Here is a 25056-nt window from a genome sequence, read left to right on the forward strand (position 1 = left end):
AAATTCAAATCCGTATCCGGATAGAATTCAGTTAGACTCCTAATCGAATTAACCAACCACGATCATAACCGATTATTTTCCGAGTCAAATTCCTTCTTATCCCTAAGCACATATATGTGAGATATATGCCACGTTTAAATAGTATATGATTCCTATTTAAACGTGTAGAATTATCAATCTACAGAGCTGAACCTGTAAATAGCCTAGCCAATTCCAAACATATAGTGTGCCCACGCAAAATAATTCCAGCGTACATATACACACCGTATACCAGTATAGTTTGTACCCAGCTCCTTGAGTAAATTTCCTCAAGTTCAATTGCAAATATTTGTACCAATCATTCATACACCAATTCCGTATGATTTCATTCATCAACCAAATAAATGTAGTATATAATGTTTTGGAAGACACCAAAAATTCCTACATCTCCCACTTGTCTGAAAAACATTCAATCAAAAATCCTAAGGCCCATGTTCCTGACATGTTTGCAAAACAATTCCTGACTAAGAGGTTTAGTCAGTGGATCTGCCAACATATCAGTACCAGGCAAAAATGCAAGCCGAACAGTTTTCAGCCTATTTATTACATCTCTATTATAATGGTACTTTCCCTCAATATGTCTAGCCCTGCTATGAAACTTGGAATCCTTGGAAAGTTTAATCGCAGCTTGATTATCACAATAAACAGTGACCGGATCAGACGCATTTTCAACTATCTCTAGAGAAACCACAAAGTTCCTCAACCAAACGCCATCTTTTACAGCTTCATTCGCAGCAATGTACTCTGCTTCCATAGAAGACTGCGCCACAGAAGTTTGTTTCTTGCTCTTCCAAGAGATAGCACCTCCAGCCAAAGTAAATAGACAACCTGACGTCGACTTTCTTTCATCAAGGTCTCCCTGCCAGTCAGCATCAGTATATCCCTGCAGCTGAAGATTATCACCATTAAAGCAAAGAGAAAAGTCCATCGTTCCTTTTATATATCGCATAGCATATTTTATTTGCTTCCAATGAGCTTCTCCAGGATTTTTCTGAAATCTGCTCAACATTCCAACAGTGTGACACAAATCTGGTCTAGTAAATAACATTGCATACATAAGAGACCCCAGAGCAGAAGCATAAGGTATATTTTTCATTTCCCTTATTTCCTTAGGAGTTTTAGGACATTGTTCCTCACTAAATTTAGTTCCCTTTATCATTGGTACATTTGCAGGTTTGCAATCTTCCATAGAAAATCGTTTCAGAACAGTTTTGAGATAAGCCTTTTGAGACAACCCCAAAACTTTCCTTTTCCGATCCCTATGTATTTCCACCCCCAAAACATAAGAGGCTTCCCCCAAATCTTTCATATCAAAAGTGATTGATAACCAAGATTTCACTTCCATTAAGGTTCCCTCATGGTTTGAAGCAATTAAAATGTCATCGACATACAAAGATAATAATGCATAGTTTCCTCCCACTATTTTGAAATAAATACAGTGGTCTCCTTCCATCATAGAGAAACCATATGATGTGATTGCAGCATCAAATAAGGTATTCCATTGCCTAGAAGCGTGCCTCAAACCATAGATTGATCTTTTTAACTTACATACTTTATTCTGATTTCCTTTTTCCACAAAACCATCTGGTTGTGTCATATAGATTTCCTCTTTTAAATAACCATTTAAAAAAGCAGATTTGACATCCATTTGATGGAGATCAAGATCAAAATAAGCAGTTAAGGCACATAAGATGCGAATAGAAGTGAACTTTGCAACAGGAGAAAATGTTTCCACAAAGTCTACTCCTTCCTTTTGTGTATATCCCTTAGCAACTAATCGAGCTTTATATTTTTCCACGCCTCCTGAAGCATTGAGTTTCCTTTTGAATATCCATTTAGATCCTATGGCCTGGCGGTTTTGGGGTAAATCAATAAGTTCCCAAACACCATTTCTTTCCATGGAGTTTAGTTCTTCCCGCATAGCTTCCAACCATAGTCCAGATTCCTCACGATCAATTGCTTGTTTGTAAGTTTTAGGTTCTTCCTCTAAAGACACTTTAGAGTGTACTTCCCCTAGAAACACAAAATAATCATCTAAATAAGATGGTGTCTGTGTGTTCCTCCCACTTCTTCTAGGCATACTAGTTGAGGGAGTTTCTTCCATATTTATGTCAGGGATTTGGCTTGAAAGATTACCGGTAGAGTCATTTACTACTTCCTCGGATTCTTCTTCTATCAATTCCACTCTAGCCCTCTTAGCACGACGAGGAGTGTCCTGATCTTAAAAACATAGCATCTCTACTTTCCAATTACTTCTTATAGTTGGGGTCATAAAACCTATAACCATTGGAACCAGTAGAATATCCAACAAAGATTCCTGGAGTGGTCTTAGGTTGCAGTTTGGTACGGTTCTGGCTCGGGATTTTAATTTGAGCATTGTAAACCCAAACAGCCAAGTGCCTCAATGTTGGTTTCCTACCTTTCCAAAGCTCGTAGGGAGTGACCTTTATTGATTTTGAGGGTGTGTGATTTAACAAATATACTGCAGTATGTAGTGCTTCCCCCAAAAAACTTAAAGGTAAATCAGAGTAAGCCATCATGGATCGGACCATATCCATCAACGTCCTATTTCTTCTTTCTGCTACACCATTTTGTTATGGTGTGTAGGGTAATGTATAGTGGTGTACTATGCCATGTTCTTTACAGAATTCATCCAAAATTCCGGATGTGTACTCTCCTCCTCTATCGGTCCTAAGGACTTTAATTGTCCCATTTAATTGGTTTTCCACTTCAGCCTTGAAAGTTTTGAACATGTCAAAACCCTCAGACTTGTGTTTAAGGAGGTAGACATAACCGCATCGGGAGAAGTCATCAATGAATGTGATAAAATACACCTTCTGTCCTATCGTGGGTGTTGTCATTTCCCCACAAATATCTGAATGAATTATGGCTAAGGCTCACTAGATCTTTCGGCTTTAGGAAAGGGAACTCTAGTCATTTTTCCCATGATGCAGGCTTCACAAATTCCATAATCTTCCCATTTAAAATTCAGAATTCCAGAACTAATCAATCTTTTAATCCTGTTCTTTGATATATGTCCTAGCCTTAAATGCCATAGGTAGGATTCGGAACAATTGTCATTTCCGGCTATATTCCTCACAATGGAGTGGTTTTCAGCAACTAAACTATCCATAGCATCAATATCGGAAATATCTTCAATATAATAGAGGCCTTCTACACGGTTCCCTGATTGTATTAATTTTCCTTTTAGCAATATTTTAACCTTTCCATTGCCAAAGTTAACATCAAAGCCTGCAGATTCTAGTCTAGATACTGATATGAGATTTTTCCTCATATCTGGAGCAAATACAGTATTCTTAAGGATAAATATTCCTCCACTTGGGAGTTTTAGATTATAGTCCCCAATTCCTAGTATATCTGCCTTTGATGTTGTTCCTAGATAAATAAATCTAGTTCCCTTTTGTATTGGTTTAAATGAACAGAAAGAATTCCTATCTCTTGCAATGTGTGAGGTGGAGCCAGAATCAACCACCCAACTATTTGACAAGGAAGTTGTAAATAGAGATTCTGAACATACAAAAACATGTGACATACCATCAGGTGAAGAATTTCCCCTTCTATTATCCTGATGCTTGGACTGGTTGTTGTTATACTTCTTATCATCTGGCTTCCTCTTCTTAGTGCACTCAGATCTGAAGTGTCCTTGTTCACCACAATTATGGCAATTAAATTTCCTCTTGTCAACCTTCTGATTTGAGTTTCTTCCATTGTAATCATTCCTATCACGCTTCTGATTTATTTTATCCCTCAAATCTGTCCCATATTTTCTCTTTTGCCAATTCCTCTTGCTTGAAGACTTGTCCTCACCAAGGTGTAGTTCATCATGTTGAGACCTTCTTTCTTTCCCTTGTGTGGACTTCCTGTCTTCTTCCATGAGTAGATGATGCCTAAGCGTTCTCATGTTCAGCACCCGCTCAGTATGACAAAAGGATATTTTGAATTGTTCCCAAGAGTTTGGCAAAGAGTTAAGAGCAACCATGACTTGAACTTCTTCAGGGAAAGGGTAACCTGCATTCTTTAGTTCCTCTACTAACACACATAACTTATTTAGATGAGCACTAACAGTAGTTGTTTCTGTCATCTTCGCGGTCAAAAATTGATTCACCAAGCTGAGAACTTTAATAAGTGAAACTTCCCCAAAGTCCTTTTCCAATCTCCTCATTATTTTACGAGCTGATTCCTCTGGTTCATACTCTCCAGCTAGAGAATCAGACATGGATCCGAGCATAAATACTCTAGCCTTTTTGTTGTCCTTAGTCCACTGAGTAATTTCCTCACGGTAGTTTTCCTTTTCCTCATCTTCAGCCTCGTCAGAATGGTTGGGTAGGCTTAGATTGAGTAATGATATAATCAATATTTTCAGCAGTGAGGAGAAACATAATCTTTCTCTTCCAGACAGTAAAATTCAAACCATCCAATTTACAGGACCTTAGCAACTCAGCAAACACACTGTTGGAGGCCATTGGGAAGGGTGATTACCGTTGAGAAATTTCAGAAATTAATCTATAGCAGCAGCAACCACAAATCAGGCCGTGACCTTCAGATTCCGAGTATCCAACGGCAGCTCGTGTGGCTTGGTGACTTCTCGAGGCAGAGGACTTGGAGCAGCAGCAACCCTAGCAGGTCGGCGGTCTCGGCTTGTTGAGGGCGAGACGACGAGGCGGACTCACAATGGAGACGGCGAGGCAGCGGCCGTGTCGAGGCGGCGGCCGCATCGGGGACGGTGAGGCGGCGGCCACGTCGGGGACAGCGAGGCGGCAATGGAGACGGCGAGGCGGCGGCCGCGTTGGGCACGGCGAGGCGGCAGTGGAGACGGCGAGGCGGCGGCCGCGTCGGGGATGGCTAGATCGGGTGAGGCGGCGGTTTTCCAGATCGAGCGAGCTGCTCGTTTCCGTATATTGGGAGGAGTTCGTGCGGAAGCGGTTTCCAGGAAATAATTGCAAGAGGATGACGTCCTTTTCCCTACCTCAAAAAAGAGATTTTGTTACGGCCGTCAAAACTCTTTGCAATCTGCTCCGATGCTAATGTTGCGAAAATAACATAGCACGAGTATATTTGTCTACCCTCTAATTCCTCCGCCAAGTCCGTGGTGCAGCTCACAATGCGTATATGAGGCTAGAAGGTAGGGACATATTTATACTCATATTCCTGAAAATTCAAATCCGTATCCGGATAGAATTCAGTTAGACTCCTAATCGAATTAACCAACCACGATCATAACCGATTATTTTCCGAGTCAAATTCCTTCTTATCCCTAAGCACATATATGTGAGATATATGCCACGTTTAAATAGTATATGATTCCTATTTAAACGTGTAGACTTATCAATCTACAGAGTTGAACCTGTAAATAGCCTAGCCAATTCCAAACATATACTGTGCCCAGGCAAAATAATTCCAGCATACATATAGACACCGTATTCCAGTATAGTTTGTACCCAGCTCCTTGAGTAAATTTCCTCGAGTTCAATTGCAAATATTTGTACCAATCATTCATACACCAATTCCGTATGATTTCATTCATCAACCAAATAAATGTAGTATATAATGTTTTGGAAGACACCAAAAATTCCTACATCTCCCACTTGTCTGAAAAACATTCAATCAAAAATCCTAAGGCCCATGTTCCTGACATGTTTGCAAAACAATTCCTGACTAAGAGGTTTAGTCAGTGGATCTGCCAACATATCAGTACCAGGCAAAAATGCAAGCCGAACAGTTTTCAGCCTATTTATTACATCTCTATTATAATGGTACTTTCCCTCAATATGTCTAGCCCTGCTATGAAACTTGGAATCCTTGGAAAGTTTAATCGCAGCTTGATTATCACAATAAACAGTGACCGGATCAGACGCATTTTCAACTATCTCTAGAGAAACCACAAAGTTCCTCAACCAAACGCCATCTTTTACAGCTTCATTCGCAGCAATGTACTCTGCTTCCATAGAAGACTGCGCCACAGAAGTTTGTTTCTTGCTCTTCCAAGAGATAGCACCTCCAGCCAAAGTAAATAGACAACCTGACGTCGACTTTCTTTCATCAAGGTCTCCCTGCCAGTCAGCATCAGTATATCCCTGCAGCTGAAGATTATCACCATTAAAGCAAAGAGAAAAGTCCATCGTTCCTTTTATATATCGCATAGCATATTTTATTTGCTTCCAATGAGCTTCTCCAGGATTTTTCTGAAATCTGCTCAACATTCCAACAGTGTGACACAAATCTGGTCTAGTAAATAACATTGCATACATAAGAGACCCCAGAGCAGAAGCATAAGGTATATTTTTCATTTCCCTTATTTCCTTAGGAGTTTTAGGACATTGTTCCTCACTAAATTTAGTTCCCTTTATCATTGGTACATTTGCAGGTTTGCAATCTTCCATAGAAAATCGTTTCAGAACAGTTTTGAGATAAGCCTTTTGAGACAACCCCAAAACTTTCCTTTTCCGATCCCTATGTATTTCCACCCCCAAAACATAAGAGGCTTCCCCCAAATCTTTCATATCAAAAGTGATTGATAACCAATATTTCACTTCCATTAAGGTTCCCTCATGGTTTGAAGCAATTAAAATGTCATCGACATACAAAGATAATAATGCATAGTTTCCTCCCACTATTTTGAAATAAATACAGTGGTCTCCTTCCATCATAGAGAAACCATATGATGTGATTGCAGCATCAAATAAGGTATTCCATTGCCTAGAAGCGTGCCTCAAACCATAGATTGATCTTTTTAACTTACATACTTTATTCTGATTTCCTTTTTCCACAAAACCATCTGGTTGTGTCATATAGATTTCCTCTTTTAAATAACCATTTAAAAAAGCAGATTTGACATCCATTTGATGGAGATCAAGATCAAAATAAGCAGTTAAGGCACATAAGATGCGAATAGAAGTGAACTTTGCAACAGGAGAAAATGTTTCCACAAAGTCTACTCCTTCCTTTTGTGTATATCCCTTAGCAACTAATCGAGCTTTATATTTTTCCACGCCTCCTGAAGCATTGAGTTTCCTTTTGAATATCCATTTAGATCCTATGGCCTGGCGGTTTTGGGGTAAATCAATAAGTTCCCAAACACCATTTCTTTCCATGGAGTTTAGTTCTTCCCGCATAGCTTCCAACCATAGTCCAGATTCCTCACGATCAATTGCTTGTTTGTAAGTTTTAGGTTCTTCCTCTAAAGACACTTTAGAGTGTACTTCCCCTAGAAACACAAAATAATCATCTAAATAAGATGGTGTCTGTGTGTTCCTCCCACTTCTTCTAGGCATACTAGTTGAGGGAGTTTCTTCCATATTTATGTCAGGGATTTGGCTTGAAAGATTACCGGTAGAGTCATTTACTACTTCCTCGGATTCTTCTTCTATCAATTCCACTCTAGCCCTCTTAGCACGACGAGGAGTGTCCTGATCTTAAAAACATAGCATCTCTACTTTCCAATAACTTCTTATAGTTGGGATCATAAAACCTATAACCATTGGAACCAGTAGAATATCCAACAAAGATTCCTGGAGTGGTCTTAGGTTGCAGTTTGGTACGGTTCTGGCTCGGGATTTTAATTTGAGCATTGTAAACCCAAACAGCCAAGTGCCTCAATGTTGGTTTCCTACCTTTCCAAAGCTCGTAGGGAGTGACCTTTATTGATTTTGAGGGTGTGTGATTTAACAAATATACTGCAGTATGTAGTGCTTCCCCCAAAAAACTTAAAGGTAAATCAGAGTAAGCCATCATGGATCGGACCATATCCATCAACGTCCTATTTCTTCTTTCTGCTACACCATTTTGTTATGGTGTGTAGGGTAATGTATAGTGGTGTACTATGCCATGTTCTTTACAGAATTCATCCAAAATTCCGGATGTGTACTCTCCTCCTCTATCGGTCCTAAGGACTTTAATTGTCCCATTTAATTGGTTTTCCACTTCAGCCTTGAAAGTTTTGAACATGTCAAAACCCTCAGACTTGTGTTTAAGGAGGTAGACATAACCGCATCGGGAGAAGTCATCAATGAATGTGATAAAATACACCTTCTGTCCTATCGTGGGTGTTGTCATTTCCCCACAAATATCTGAATGAATTATGGCTAAGGCTCACTAGATCTTTCGGCTTTAGGAAAGGGAACTCTAGTCATTTTTCCCATGATGCAGGCTTCACAAATTCCATAATCTTCCCATTTAAAATTCAGAATTCCAGAACTAATCAATCTTTTAATCCTGTTCTTTGATATATGTCCTAGCCTTAAATGCCATAGGTAGGATTCGGAACAATTGTCATTTCCGGCTATATTCCTCACAATGGAGTGGTTTTCAGCAACTAAACTATCCATAGCATCAATATCGGAAATATCTTCAATATAATAGAGGCCTTCTACACGGTTCCCTGATTGTATTAATTTTCCTTTTAGCAATATTTTAACCTTTCCATTGCCAAAGTTAACATCAAAGCCTGCAGATTCTAGTCTAGATACTGATATGAGATTTTTCCTCATATCTGGAGCAAATACAGTATTCTTAAGGATAAATATTCCTCCACTTGGGAGTTTTAGATTATAGTCCCCAATTCCTAGTATATCTGCCTTTGATGTTGTTCCTAGATAAATAAATCTAGTTCCCTTTTGTATTGGTTTAAATGAACAGAAAGAATTCCTATCTCTTGCAATGTGTGAGGTGGAGCCAGAATCAACCACCCAACTATTTGACAAGGAAGTTGTAAATAGAGATTCTGAACATACAAAAACATGTGACATACCATCAGGTGAAGAATTTCCCCTTCTATTATCCTGATGCTTGGACTGGTTGTTGTTATACTTCTTATCATCTGGCTTCCTCTTCTTAGTGCACTCAGATCTGAAGTGTCCTTGTTCACCACAATTATGGCAATTAAATTTCCTCTTGTCAACCTTCTGATTTGAGTTTCTTCCATTGTAATCATTCCTATCACGCTTCTGATTTATTTTATCCCTCAAATCTGTCCCATATTTTCTCTTTTGCCAATTCCTCTTGCTTGAAGACTTGTCCTCACCAAGGTGTAGTTCATCATGTTGAGACCTTCTTTCTTTCCCTTGTGTGGACTTCCTGTCTTCTTCCATGAGTAGATGATGCCTAAGCGTTCTCATGTTCAGCACCCGCTCAGTATGACAAAAGGATATTTTGAATTGTTCCCAAGAGTTTGGCAAAGAGTTAAGAGCAACCATGACTTGAACTTCTTCAGGGAAAGGGTAACCTGCATTCTTTAGTTCCTCTACTAACACACATAACTTATTTAGATGAGCACTAACAGTAGTTGTTTCTGTCATCTTCGCGGTCAAAAATTGATTCACCAAGCTGAGAACTTTAATAAGTGAAACTTCCCCAAAGTCCTTTTCCAATCTCCTCATTATTTTACGAGCTGATTCCTCTGGTTCATACTCTCCAGCTAGAGAATCAGACATGGATCCGAGCATAAATACTCTAGCCTTTTTGTTGTCCTTAGTCCACTGAGTAATTTCCTCACGGTAGTTTTCCTTTTCCTCATCTTCAGCCTCGTCAGAATGGTTGGGTAGGCTTAGATTGAGTAATGATATAATCAATATTTTCAGCAGTGAGGAGAAACATAATCTTTCTCTTCCAGACAGTAAAATTCAAACCATCCAATTTACAGGACCTTAGCAACTCAGCAAACACACTGTTGGAGGCCATTGGGAAGGGTGATTACCGTTGAGAAATTTCAGAAATTAATCTATAGCAGCAGCAACCACAAATCAGGCCGTGACCTTCAGATTCCGAGTATCCAACGGCAGCTCGTGTGGCTTGGTGACTTCTCGAGGCAGAGGACTTGGAGCAGCAGCAACCCTAGCAGGTCGGCGGTCTCGGCTTGTTGAGGGCGAGACGACGAGGCGGACTCACAATGGAGACGGCGAGGCAGCGGCCGTGTCGAGGCGGCGGCCGCATCGGGGACGGTGAGGCGGCGGCCACGTCGGGGACAGCGAGGCGGCAATGGAGACGGCGAGGCGGCGGCCGCGTTGGGCACGGCGAGGCGGCAGTGGAGACGGCGAGGCGGCGGCCGCGTCGGGGATGGCTAGATCGGGTGAGGCGGCGGTTTTCCAGATCGAGCGAGCTGCTCGTTTCCGTATATTGGGAGGAGTTCGTGCGGAAGCGGTTTCCAGGAAATAATTGCAAGAGGATGACGTCCTTTTCCCTACCTCAAAAAAGAGATTTTGTTACGGCCGTCAAAACTCTTTGCAATCTGCTCCGATGCTAATGTTGCGAAAATAACATAGCACGAGTATATTTGTCTACCCTCTAATTCCTCCGCTAAGTCCGTGGTGCAGCTCACAATGCGTATATGAGGCTAGAAGGTAGGGACATATTTATACTCATATTCCTGAAAATTCAAATCCGTATCCGGATAGAATTCAGTTAGACTCCTAATCGAATTAACCAACCACGATCATAACCGATTATTTTCCGAGTCAAATTCCTTCTTATCCCTAAGCACATATATGTGAGATATATGCCACGTTTAAATAGTATATGATTCCTATTTAAACGTGTAGAATTATCAATCTACAGAGCTGAACCTGTAAATAGCCTAGCCAATTCCAAACATATAGTGTGCCCACGCAAAATAATTCCAGCGTACATATACACACCGTATACCAGTATAGTTTGTACCCAGCTCCTTGAGTAAATTTCCTCAAGTTCAATTGCAAATATTTGTACCAATCATTCATACACCAATTCCGTATGATTTCATTCATCAACCAAATAAATGTAGTATATAATGTTTTGGAAGACACCAAAAATTCCTACATCTCCCACTTGTCTGAAAAACATTCAATCAAAAATCCTAAGGCCCATGTTCCTGACATGTTTGCAAAACAATTCCTGACTAAGAGGTTTAGTCAGTGGATCTGCCAACATATCAGTACCAGGCAAAAATGCAAGCCGAACAGCTTTCAGCCTATTTATTACATCTCTATTATAATGGTACTTTCCCTCAATATGTCTAGCCCTGCTATGAAACTTGGAATCCTTGGAAAGTTTAATCGCAGCTTGATTATCACAATAAACAGTGACCGGATCAGACGCATTTTCAACTATCTCTAGAGAAACCACAAAGTTCCTCAACCAAACGCCATCTTTTACAGCTTCATTCGCAGCAATGTACTCTGCTTCCATAGAAGACTGCGCCACAGAAGTTTGTTTCTTGCTCTTCCAAGAGATAGCACCTCCAGCCAAAGTAAATAGACAACCTGACGTCGACTTTCTTTCATCAAGGTCTCCCTGCCAGTCAGCATCAGTATATCCCTGCAGCTGAAGATTATCACCATTAAAGCAAAGAGAAAAGTCCATCGTTCCTTTTATATATCGCATAGCATATTTTATTTGCTTCCAATGAGCTTCTCCAGGATTTTTCTGAAATCTGCTCAACATTCCAACAGTGTGACACAAATCTGGTCTAGTAAATAACATTGCATACATAAGAGACCCCAGAGCAGAAGCATAAGGTATATTTTTCATTTCCCTTATTTCCTTAGGAGTTTTAGGACATTGTTCCTCACTAAATTTAGTTCCCTTTATCATTGGTACATTTGCAGGTTTGCAATCTTCCATAGAAAATCGTTTCAGAACAGTTTTGAGATAAGCCTTTTGAGACAACCCCAAAACTTTCCTTTTCCGATCCCTATGTATTTCCACCCCCAAAACATAAGAGGCTTCCCCCAAATCTTTCATATCAAAAGTGATTGATAACCAAGATTTCACTTCCATTAAGGTTCCCTCATGGTTTGAAGCAATTAAAATGTCATCGACATACAAAGATAATAATGCATAGTTTCCTCCCACTATTTTGAAATAAATACAGTGGTCTCCTTCCATCATAGAGAAACCATATGATGTGATTGCAGCATCAAATAAGGTATTCCATTGCCTAGAAGCGTGCCTCAAACCATAGATTGATCTTTTGAACTTACATACTTTATTCTGATTTCCTTTTTCCACAAAACCATCTGGTTGTGTCATATAGATTTCCTCTTTTAAATAACCATTTAAAAAAGCAGATTTGACATCCATTTGATGGAGATCAAGATCAAAATAAGCAGTTAAGGCACATAAGATGCGAATAGAAGTGAACTTTGCAACAGGAGAAAATGTTTCCACAAAGTCTACTCCTTCCTTTTGTGTATATCCCTTAGCAACTAATCGAGCTTTATATTTTTCCACGCCTCCTGAAGCATTGAGTTTCCTTTTGAATATCCATTTAGATCCTATGGCCTGGCGGTTTTGGGGTAAATCAATAAGTTCCCAAACACCATTTCTTTCCATGGAGTTTAGTTCTTCCCGCATAGCTTCCAACCATAGTCCAGATTCCTCACGATCAATTGCTTGTTTGTAAGTTTTAGGTTCTTCCTCTAAAGACACTTTAGAGTGTACTTCCCCTAGAAACACAAAATAATCATCTAAATAAGATGGTGTCTGTGTGTTCCTCCCACTTCTTCTAGGCATACTAGTTGAGGGAGTTTCTTCCATATTTATGTCAGGGATTTGGCTTGAAAGATTACCGGTAGAGTCATTTACTACTTCCTCGGATTCTTCTTCTATCAATTCCACTCTAGCCCTCTTAGCACGACGAGGAGTGTCCTGATCTTAAAAACATAGCATCTCTACTTTCCAATAACTTCTTATAGTTGGGATCATAAAACCTATAACCATTGGAACCAGTAGAATATCCAACAAAGATTCCTGGAGTGGTCTTAGGTTGCAGTTTGGTACGGTTCTGGCTCGGGATTTTAATTTGAGCATTGTAAACCCAAACAGCCAAGTGCCTCAATGTTGGTTTCCTACCTTTCCAAAGCTCGTAGGGAGTGACCTTTATTGATTTTGAGGGTGTGTGATTTAACAAATATACTGCAGTATGTAGTGCTTCCCCCAAAAAACTTAAAGGTAAATCAGAGTAAGCCATCATGGATCGGACCATATCCATCAACGTCCTATTTCTTCTTTCTGCTACACCATTTTGTTATGGTGTGTAGGGTAATGTATAGTGGTGTACTATGCCATGTTCTTTACAGAATTCATCCAAAATTCCGGATGTGTACTCTCCTCCTCTATCGGTCCTAAGGACTTTAATTGTCCCATTTAATTGGTTTTCCACTTCAGCCTTGAAAGTTTTGAACATGTCAAAACCCTCAGACTTGTGTTTAAGGAGGTAGACATAACCGCATCGGGAGAAGTCATCAATGAATGTGATAAAATACACCTTCTGTCCTATCGTGGGTGTTGTCATTTCCCCACAAATATCTGAATGAATTATGGCTAAGGCTCACTAGATCTTTCGGCTTTAGGAAAGGGAACTCTAGTCATTTTTCCCATGATGCAGGCTTCACAAATTCCATAATCTTCCCATTTAAAATTCAGAATTCCAGAACTAATCAATCTTTTAATCCTGTTCTTTGATATATGTCCTAGCCTTAAATGCCATAGGTAGGATTCGGAACAATTGTCATTTCCGGCTATATTCCTCACAATGGAGTGGTTTTCAGCAACTAAACTATCCATAGCATCAATATCGGAAATATCTTCAATATAATAGAGGCCTTCTACACGGTTCCCTGATTGTATTAATTTTCCTTTTAGCAATATTTTAACCTTTCCATTGCCAAAGTTAACATCAAAGCCTGCAGATTCTAGTCTAGATACTGATATGAGATTTTTCCTCATATCTGGAGCAAATACAGTATTCTTAAGGATAAATATTCCTCCACTTGGGAGTTTTAGATTATAGTCCCCAATTCCTAGTATATCTGCCTTTGATGTTGTTCCTAGATAAATAAATCTAGTTCCCTTTTGTATTGGTTTAAATGAACAGAAAGAATTCCTATCTCTTGCAATGTGTGAGGTGGAGCCAGAATCAACCACCCAACTATTTGACAAGGAAGTTGTAAATAGAGATTCTGAACATACAAAAACATGTGACATACCATCAGGTGAAGAATTTCCCCTTCTATTATCCTGATGCTTGGACTGGTTGTTGTTATACTTCTTATCATCTGGCTTCCTCTTCTTAGTGCACTCAGATCTGAAGTGTCCTTGTTCACCACAATTATGGCAATTAAATTTCCTCTTGTCAACCTTCTGATTTGAGTTTCTTCCATTGTAATCATTCCTATCACGCTTCTGATTTATTTTATCCCTCAAATCTGTCCCATATTTTCTCTTTTGCCAATTCCTCTTGCTTGAAGACTTGTCCTCACCAAGGTGTAGTTCATCATGTTGAGACCTTCTTTCTTTCCCTTGTGTGGACTTCCTGTCTTCTTCCATGAGTAGATGATGCCTAAGCGTTCTCATGTTCAGCACCCGCTCAGTATGACAAAAGGATATTTTGAATTGTTCCCAAGAGTTTGGCAAAGAGTTAAGAGCAACCATGACTTGAACTTCTTCAGGGAAAGGGTAACCTGCATTCTTTAGTTCCTCTACTAACACACATAACTTATTTAGATGAGCACTAACAGTAGTTGTTTCTGTCATCTTCGCGGTCAAAAATTGATTCACCAAGCTGAGAACTTTAATAAGTGAAACTTCCCCAAAGTCCTTTTCCAATCTCCTCATTATTTTACGAGCTGATTCCTCTGGTTCATACTCTCCAGCTAGAGAATCAGACATGGATCCGAGCATAAATACTCTAGCCTTTTTGTTGTCCTTAGTCCACTGAGTAATTTCCTCACGGTAGTTTTCCTTTTCCTCATCTTCAGCCTCGTCAGAATGGTTGGGTAGGCTTAGATTGAGTAATGATATAATCAATATTTTCAGCAGTGAGGAGAAACATAATCTTTCTCTTCCAGACAGTAAAATTCAAACCATCCAATTTACAGGACCTTAGCAACTCAGCAAACACACTGTTGGAGGCCATTGGGAAGGGTGATTACCGTTGAGAAATTTCAGAAATTAATCTATAGCAGCAGCAACCACAAATCAGGCCGTGACCTTCAGATTCCGAGTATCCAACGGCAGCTCGTGTGGCTTGGTGACTTCTCGAGGCAGAGGACTTGGAGCAGCAGCAACCCTAGCAGGTCGGCGGTCTCGGCTTGTTGAGGGCGAGACGACGAGGCGGACTCACAATGGAGACGGCGAGGCAGCGGCCGTGTCGAGGCGGCGGCCGCATCGGGGACGGTGAGGCGGCGGCCACGTCGGGGACAGCGAGGCGGCAATGGAGACGGCGAGGCGGCGGCCGCGTTGGGCACGGCGAGGCGGCAGTGGAGACGGCGAGGCGGCGGCCGCGTCGGGGATGGCTAGATCGGGTGAGGCGGCGGTTTTCCAGATCGAGCGAGCTGCTCGTTTCCGTATATTGGGAGGAGTTCGTGCGGAAGCGGTTTCCAGGAAATAATTGCAAGAGGATGACGTCCTTTTCCCTACCTCAAAAAAGAGATTTTGTTACGGCCGTCAAAACTCTTTGCAATCTGCTCCGATGCTAATGTTGCGAAAATAACATAGCACGAGTATATTTGTCTACCCTCTAATTCCTCCGCTAAGTCCGTGGTGCAGCTCACAATGCGTATATGAGGCTAGAAGGTAGGGACATATTTATACTCATATTCCTGAAAATTCAAATCCGTATCCGGATAGAATTCAGTTAGACTCCTAATCGAATTAACCAACCACGATCATAACCGATTATTTTCCGAGTCAAATTCCTTCTTATCCCTAAGCACATATATGTGAGATATATGCCACGTTTAAATAGTATATGATTCCTATTTAAACGTGTAGAATTATCAATCTACAGAGCTGAACCTGTAAATAGCCTAGCCAATTCCAAACATATAGTGTGCCCACGCAAAATAATTCCAGCGTACATATACACACCGTATACCAGTATAGTTTGTACCCAGCTCCTTGAGTAAATTTCCTCAAGTTCAATTGCAAATATTTGTACCAATCATTTATACACCAATTCCGTATAATTTCATTCATCAACCAAATAAATGTAGTATATAATGTTTTGGAAGACACCAGAAATTCCTACAACACTAAAAAGGGGAGGGGTGGGTGGAAGGACGGCGAAGGAGTTGGTGTCACAGGCGACGACCGCCGCCAGGCGCAGTGGTCGCGGCCGCCGTCCCAGTCGACGTGCGTGTTAGGGGCAACTGGGACGAGCGTGTTAGGGGCGTTGCCGAAGCCCGCCTTGAGGACATTACCGCCTCCCGGTCTCCTATGCCGCCGCTGCCAACAACCCAAGAACCGGCGCAACGAGGACGGCGCTAAAGCGACCGTCCTTGCCTTCCCTCCGCCGCCTGCGCCCTCCGTACGGGATAAAGAAATCTCCTCTCCGGACCCAGTCCCGCGCTGTAGGCAGGGGAAGAAGCAGAGCCGTGGTGCCAAGAAAGAGGGAGAAATTGGGGGAGATGGACACGACCTGCTAGCGAAGCGAAAACTGGTGAGATTGACTCTGCGAGCGAACGTGTACGACACGTGGAGCACCAGCACGACGAGCAAAGCGGCTGGTTTGGGAGATAGTGTGCACAGGTGTGGACTGGTTTACAATTGATTGGGTTTGGATCTTCACATAGCGGTAAACACCTCCGAGTTCATCACACGGACGTGTTAGTGTACGCATGCATTTGTTCTCTGGACATGCACACGTTGGTGGATTTGATGCTATATATTTTTGTTATCAGGTTGGATTTACCTCAGTTTGTGTCCCTCGCAAACTCATACTGAAAACTGGATTCCCGCAAAAAACGTGAAAACTGGAAGATTATATATATATATATATATATATATATATATATATATATATATATATATATATATATATATATATATAGCCTGCACGTCAAACAAAAATATACGGTCTCCACCGATGCCAAATCTCAATGAAGCTATTGTTCCAGATTAGAAAAAAGGATGTCATGCCTGACGTCCTTAAGACGGACATATTGAAGGTGGTATGGAGGAACTTGGCTACCACCATATACATCATTTTGATCGAAACATTGATGGTGCGGAGGAGTAAAGACAATTGCATCCAAGTAAAATTACTCTAGAAGTGACGCATGCTCAACGTATTTATGGTCTAAATGACAGTACAATTATTAATCTACCGACATGGTATGCTTTTTCACGTGACATCAACGAAATCTGATATAAAAAGTTGTACCGAAGTCAGACAAAAATATGGTGTGTATAGTAGTACTCTTACTTTAATATTATTTTCTTGCTTCCTAAATTGTATATATGAAAAACACGATAGTAGCGACACACGCATCGGCATTAATTAACTCACTCGGGCCTATTTCAAACTATGTTCAGGGGTACCACAATAAAAATTATTAAAAAAGAATATAATAAACAAAAATAACCTACTTTATTAAAAAAGGTAATTATGAAAAAAATCCTACCACCATGATTTAAGACATCAATGATTCTATGTATGATAGTCTTAGCTTTAATTTGTGATAATCATCTTAATAAGAGATACATAAAATATCATAGTTGGCTAATATCAACTTAAAACTTCAAGCCAAAATGGTCCACAATTTTAAACATGTGTTGCGGGGAAGAAGTAAAACATTACTAGCCTACAAACAACACATATATTCTGATGTTTATGTGCACTGTACTTAAATTAATTTATGAGTAGCTACGTATGCTCTATTTATGATGCAAAATCTAACCAATTTATTTTGTTAATCAACACATTCTAGAAAACTCTCATGAAGGCAATCAATTTGGGTCACAATCTCAATCATGAATGCCAAGAAAAGAAGAAGGAAAAGAGATAGAGAGCGGGCATGCCTGGACGTTGGACGATGTATACCATATTTTTAGTGTCTGATGTTAGTAAATCAGTATGCTATTTTTATTATTAGTATGTTTTTTTTGAACCTGTGAATAGTAGGAGAACCTCCCACTGTTATACTTGTATTAAAATGGTGATGTACAATTTACATGGTGTATATACATGTGTCAACACCCCATTTGGGGTGTGAGAGGGAGCTAGACTACGGAAGAAAGGATGATAGTGATGAGATGTTTATGTTTTTCCTTGACCCTATAGGTTAGGAGAAAGAAATCTTTCTTAAATCTGTCTAGCCAAGAAAGTTTTGTTGGGACAATCCCCCTGAACTGTTTATTGTTGCGTTCCTTCCACAAGCTCCATGCCGCAAGCAGGAACATCTCCATGAATAGAGGTCGATTCCAGTGCTGTTTGGCCATAGCCACATTCTGGAGGCGTGGCATTTCTTGTGGCCAGGAGAGTCCCAGACTTGTCCAACATTCAATGCTGAATTGGCATTCGAAGAATAAATGCTCCAGGGTTTCCTCAATTTGCAGTCCACAAAGGATACAGTTGTGGTCTTCACCAATGTTGTAATGACGTCGTTTGAGCATATTCATGGTATTAAGGCGATCAGTCAAAAGCAGCCACCCGAAAACCTTAATCTTCATGGTGGATCTTGACTTCCAAATCCAGCCAAAGGCCTCATGCGCTCGAACATCTCTGAAGTAGAATGTATAGTATCTATGAGCTGTGAATTGATCTGATCCCCATGCATATATCCAAACATCTGCCTCATCAGATAAGGTAATCGTAGCCAGGTCAGATTGCATTTGTCGAACTTCAGCGTGAGCTTGTTCTGAGAGTGGAAGGTGAAACGCCTCTCGCAGTGCCGTGATGGACAAGAAATCTTTGACCGACACGTCTTCATTTATAGTGTAGGAGAATGCGCGGGGATAGTTTTCAGCGATGATATTGTCTTTCCAAGAATCCTTCCAGAAGAGAACATTCTTGCCATTCGCTACCTGGACAGCAGAGATCCCCCTATAAATGGGCATTAGTTTTGCGACATCTCGCCACCAGAAAGATCCACATGTGTCTGAAGCGTGTGGAATTCGGTTAGAGTAATATGTATTCCAGATTAGCTGGACCCAAGGAACATCCCACCTGTTATAGAATTTATGTAGGTATTTGAGTAAGAGGGCGTCTCCTTGAGTTCTGAGGTCAATTACACCTAGGCCACCGCATTCTTTGGGTTGGCAGACCATGTTCCAGGCGGCTAGGGAGTTGCATTTGTCACCTTGCTCAGTTTTCTTAGTCCACAAGCACTTTCTTCTAATCTTGTCCAGTAGTTCAATGATCTTGGTTGGCAGTCTGAGTGTGCAGTTAGTCTTCTTTCCATGGAGCAAACCAGCGGCATGAGCTCGATAATTGTTGGACGTGTAGTTCCAAGTGGGAGGCCCAAATAGGTAAACGGTAACTTGCCAATGACACATCCAAAGATATTTGCTATTTCCTGAGTTTTTTCCGGGTCACAATATTAGTATGTTAATCTAAAGATAAGGTTGTTCACCCAATTAATTGACTAGGGTTCATGTTCGATGTTCCGAACTAGCACGCCAAAAATTTCTATTATTAACTGATCCAACTTTTTTTCTTGGTCAAACTTATCCTCTACCTGGCCAATCTAATTGGGACAATTGGTATTTGCTTCAGTGGAGCAATTCTTTATATATATATATATATATATATATATATATATATATATATATATATAGGGTCGCACTATTCGTCACCCTAGACGAGGAATAGTTATTCTTCACCCCCCTCTATTTTACCATCAATGCACCGTAATTTTACGTTCCGTAAGTTTTGTCTTATTTCCGACGCAAAAAGAGACCGTAAGAAAATATATATTCGCCGTAAAAAATATTTTATGTTATGTAAAATTAAAAACATAAAAACATAGTCTAAAATACACATAAACTGCAAATTTTCTTGTCTTATGACCTATATTTGTATTTTCTTATGTCAAATTTTACGTAGTGAATCAATAGAAATGTAACTATTTGAATTCCAAACGTAATTTAATTATGAAATGATCGTAAGATTACCTCAGGTGAAGAATAACTTATTCTGCACTCTGGGTGATGAATAGTAACACTATATATATATATAAAGAATTGCTCCACTGGCCGTATAATTTATCAGAAACATTTGATATATTTGTCACATTGTTTTCTTTTTGTCATGACTCGGCCTCCCTTTATGTTTAAATCCTGGCTCCGCCCCTGCCACCGCCTCCAAACATGGTAAGGCGTTAGCAGGTTTCCGCCTGGCAGGGTCGTCGTACCAGCGCGGCAGCCAATAATCCACTTGCTCCCAGCCCCAGGTCACGTAGTAGCCTGTGAGGTCAAGGACACGAAGAGATGTAGCGGCAGCGTCTCCAAATATACTTTGAAGTCGCACCACGGAGTCGACGGCGGAGGCGCGGCGTACGTGTACGTGTATTGCGGGCAGCCACCGTCCTGGCACTCGATGCGGAGCTGCTCCACGCCGACGACAACAGTCGAGGTCAGGGCGACGTTGGGGATATCCTCGTCGCCAATGAGGATGGTCATCTTCTTGATGACACGGCCGCACGAACGGCCCAAGTGGAGCTCATTGTGGGCGCTAGCGCAGGAGACGTAGTCGAGGTTGAGGGCGGTGGTGTGGCGCCAGAGTGGGCGGCGCCATCTGCGGGAGAGGGCAGTGGTGCGGGCGGCTTCACGGTAAGGAGCGAAGGAGAGGATGTGGAATTGTGGATTAGCAGGTCGTCAGGGAGATTGGAGAGCCGGTCCCGCGAAGCGGTGGCGGCCATGGATGCGACGATCGGATCGACCTTGCACGCACGGCATCGGCTTCGTTACCTATATCAATTGGGCTTCGTCACCTATATGGTGGACTACGGGATTTATTTATCCTAATCTGAGAATCGATGCAAACTGATCAAAAAGTCCAATTGGCTAAGAACCCAATAGATTGCTTCCTTGTCAAAAGAAAAACAACTGTGTAGTTCTAAAAAAAGAGAAAAAACTGCGTGACACGAAAACGTACGTACACAGAACTCATATGTAGAAAAAATCGAGGAAAAATCTTAAGTTGTGTACCACGCAAAGCTCACCTGCTGTGGCTCGGACGCCACTCGATTCCTCCCAGGCTCGCACGCGTGTGTAGGCAGTGTAGCGAGTGAAGTCTATTTTAAAACATGAGCTTGTAGACCTTGTCACAAATGAATCCTCATCTTTAAATCCCTAAAGTCTGTACCCTGTACTATTCGATCCCGGTCTATCTCGATTGTACACTTGTTTGGCGCATAGGGAAAAAGACGATCCCGGTGAGAGCACATACTACTCTCACTGACTGGTCGGCCCTGCATGTCATATTTATCCTCACCTTTCTGTCATTCTTTCTCTCTCGAGCTATCGTGCGCTAGCACAAACACATGACCAACAACAGCAACTAGAACACGACCATGGCGACCAGCAGTAACTAGCTGATGCATGGCGTGTTCAATGTAGGCATGTAGCGACAAGAACGAAGAAGCGCAATCTTCTGGAGGTGAGTAGCAGCCACACATGGAAGCTATTGACTATTGTATAAGAATTCAAGTTAATACTTTGTTAAGGGAGTTCATGTTCTTTCAGTGGCGGAGGCAGAATTTTTTTGTAGGTGTTGCGGAGTTTGTGAAGGATGAAATCATGAATCATGCAACTACACAAGAGCTCCCTAGAATATTACATAAATATTACTTTCTCCGTCCTATAATATAAACGTTTTTTGGCACTATACTAGTGTCAAAAAAGGTGTTACATTACCGGACGGAGGAAGTACTTGTGATTAACAGGTAGAACAGAAATCCAATATTGATGTATTGGCACTCATAATATCTTCCTAGATTATTACATGCATGATCGGTCACCAATTAGTCATCAATATTAACTAGATGGACATCAAGATGATCTACAAAACATCCAGAGGTAGAGCTGCTAGTGCCACTTGCTTTGGAAAAAAATTGCTCCATAAATAAATCTGTATATAAAATCACATGAGAAAAATGATTAATTAGTCATTGAACAATGGAAAGGCACTAGAATAGTCTGAATGTGAATTGCACGGTTCTTTGGTGATAAAAAAATTTAAATGAACCTGACAAAACAACAAGGTTTACATTAGCTAACCTCTTTTAAAACATATAAGCATGCGACTTAGAAGATATACAAGGTGAATTTGGTTTGTGGCTGAAGAACAAGGTGATCACCTCACCGTTATGAGCTCTGACTCACCTTTACTCAACTACTAGATCATTGATGGCGCGTGTTGCAGCGCCCGTCTATTTTGCCTCTTATAATTGTTAGTCATATGAAACAATTTATTTATTTATTCAGTGTTTGGGCTCTTATAGTTGTTATAGGAATATGAACCTAATTTGTATACATTGGTTTTCAGTGTTTTGAACTATTGCACTTTTGGGAGCTTATGCTTGTTATGAAGAGAGGAATATATTATTGGTTTCCAAGCTACTGTGTTCAGATTTTTTCATAGGTCTAATGGACTTTTAGTTGGTTCGAGTTTGGGTCTCAAACATGTATGTGTTTTGAATTAGAATGGTTGATGGATAGATGATTGCAATTGATCTTGACATGACTCCTCACATAAGAACCTCTCTCGCAAAGGCTCGTGTCATAAGATTCAAAAACAGCAATATTGTAGAACAACATTAGAAATATTTGACAAAATAAAACCACATCAAGATCAATCAAGACAAATAATAAATGGTACTCAAGTTTATGAATGGGTAGAACTGAAATATATAAATATATACTCACATAAAAAATTGCATTTCTCTATCTTACAGTTCATGAGAAGAGAGTACGCACAAAATGGAAACAACAAAATGTACAATTAGATGGAAATTAAACAACTAATATTTATGAAGACAAAAATCCAAGAATATATAAATTCAGCAGGAATAATATCTTACAAGATTCTATGAGATCGCAATTGGTTTTGTCAGATTAATAACTCAATTTAACAGGCTAGGCAAAGCTCACTAAACTGTTGTTTCCAAAGCTAAATGCTCAACAATCAGATGATACAGAGAAAGAATTTCTAACACTTTTAATATCTTGCAGCCATGAATATCAATTCCTTCAGATCCATGGACCTACAATTGAAACCGAGGAAAATGGAAAGATTAAATATAAAAAAAGCGATTGAAAGAGGGTATACCATTGAGAAAGGAAATAAGGCACATGCAATACAAGTTCCATGGAAGGTCAGTGGCCCGAAGATCCCTCGACAAGGGACATAATATTAAAATACATCCACGCTTACACTCAACTGTGTGCTAGAATATTCAGCGTTGAAAGGAGAAAATAAAATTACTTCATGACAGCACTCTGCATTTAGGTCTGCGATTCGCGCAGCATATGAGCCAGTTTCTACAATCTCGTTGGCTTCAATCTTCTCCATTCACAAAAACGTAACAAGTGAGAGAAGCACAATTATACTGATAGAAGAATTATACAATGGATAGACATGATATTTGGAAGAGGATAAATGATAAAAATAGAGTCCGATGATTGCTTAGCAAGTTAGCAGATTAAAATGGTATAGATAAAACAACGACTATGCCACAAATTTAATGCGCTTGTGAAGCTATCAAGCGAATGAGAAAATCAATGATGTAATTTGTATACAGATGCACTGAGAGAAGTATGCAGATTATATTTAGTGATCTAAGTGATCTTATATTACTTTACAAAGGGAGTAGTTAGACTGCATATGGATTTTTATGACCTAAATAAGTACACATGCTCTAAAGTAAAGGAGTGCACGTCTCCATTCACAATTTACTCTTCACAAGCTATGTATGTAACTCTGCAGAATAACACAAGTAGCCTACAAACATATGTGGAGGCACATGCAGGGATTATGGAAATCAATAGATCAATAACAGAAACAGATAAGCACATAGTCACCTATTCGAGAGTACTTCCCACAAATTACTTAATATTGCCCAGACATCTCTGGATCATGATAAAAATAGAGGACTTATAATCATCGCCTGGTGAAGTTGAGTAGATTAGAATGGTACAGATAAAACGACAACTATACCACAACTTCAGTGTGCTTGTGTGAATGCAATACAAAAGAAGCTATGCAGAGAATGACCAAATCTATGATACAATTTGTATACAGATGCACTGAGAAAAATACACATATTATATAAGAATCTAACATGCAGCTAGACTGCATAGGAATTGTTGTGAGCTGAATAAGTACACATATTTAAAAATAAATAAGTGCACCTCTCCATCCATCCTTTACTCTTCACAAGCTATGAATGTAACTCTGCAGGAATAACATAAGTAGCCTGCAAACATGTGCGAATGCACATACAGGGATTATGGAAATCCACAGATCAAGAACACAACCAGAGATAGACACATAGTCTTCTATTCAAGATTCCTTCCCAAAAATTACTTATATTTCTCAGACATCCCATGGATCTTGAATATCCAAAGTGATAGATTAGAAGAAAAATATCCGACTCGTTCTTGGTTTATTCAGGGTATTTCTTCAAGCAGACGAGAGCCTTATGTGTGAGAGTGTGCAGCAGAGGGGAGGAGCCGTCAACGTGAGAAGTGGAGGTCGATACATGCGGACTCGCGAGGTTGGTTGAGATGCATGACCACGGAGGAGGCAAATTCGGTGTTGGAAGACGGGAGGAGAGGGTGAATGAACGAGGTGTTGTGTCACTTGCGCTTCACCTTATTGGGTTTTCCGTAGTGGATGATGCTGTTGGCCGGAGTAGACATCACCGGAGTAGAGGGGATGATGAATGACGGCACCAGGAGGAGCTGCGATCCAGAGGGAAGGGATGTGGCAGCGACAGCTCGCCGGTTCGCCTAGGTCACACGAGGTAAGGAATTGGGAAAGAACGGGTGCGGGCGATGTGAAGTTGACGGCGCACAGGGGCGGCGCAGCGGCACGATGAGGGCTCTTGAGAGGATCCCGCCGCGCCCAGAGTAATGAAGATGACCGGCGGGGCTGTGCCATGGGAGGCGGCGGCTACGGTGGAGATGGGGCGGCGTGAGTTCTCGATCGAGAGAGAGAGAGAGAGAGGAGAGAGGTCGTGGATGGGCCTGGAGAGTCGTTATGTTGATGGTTCGCTCAGATGGGCTTCTGCCGAATCATGC

Source organism: Triticum urartu, chromosome 3A, assembly GCF_056163025.1.
Source record: "Triticum urartu cultivar PI428250 chromosome 3A, HENAU_Tu73, whole genome shotgun sequence".
NCBI lineage: Eukaryota > Viridiplantae > Streptophyta > Magnoliopsida > Poales > Poaceae > Triticum > Triticum urartu.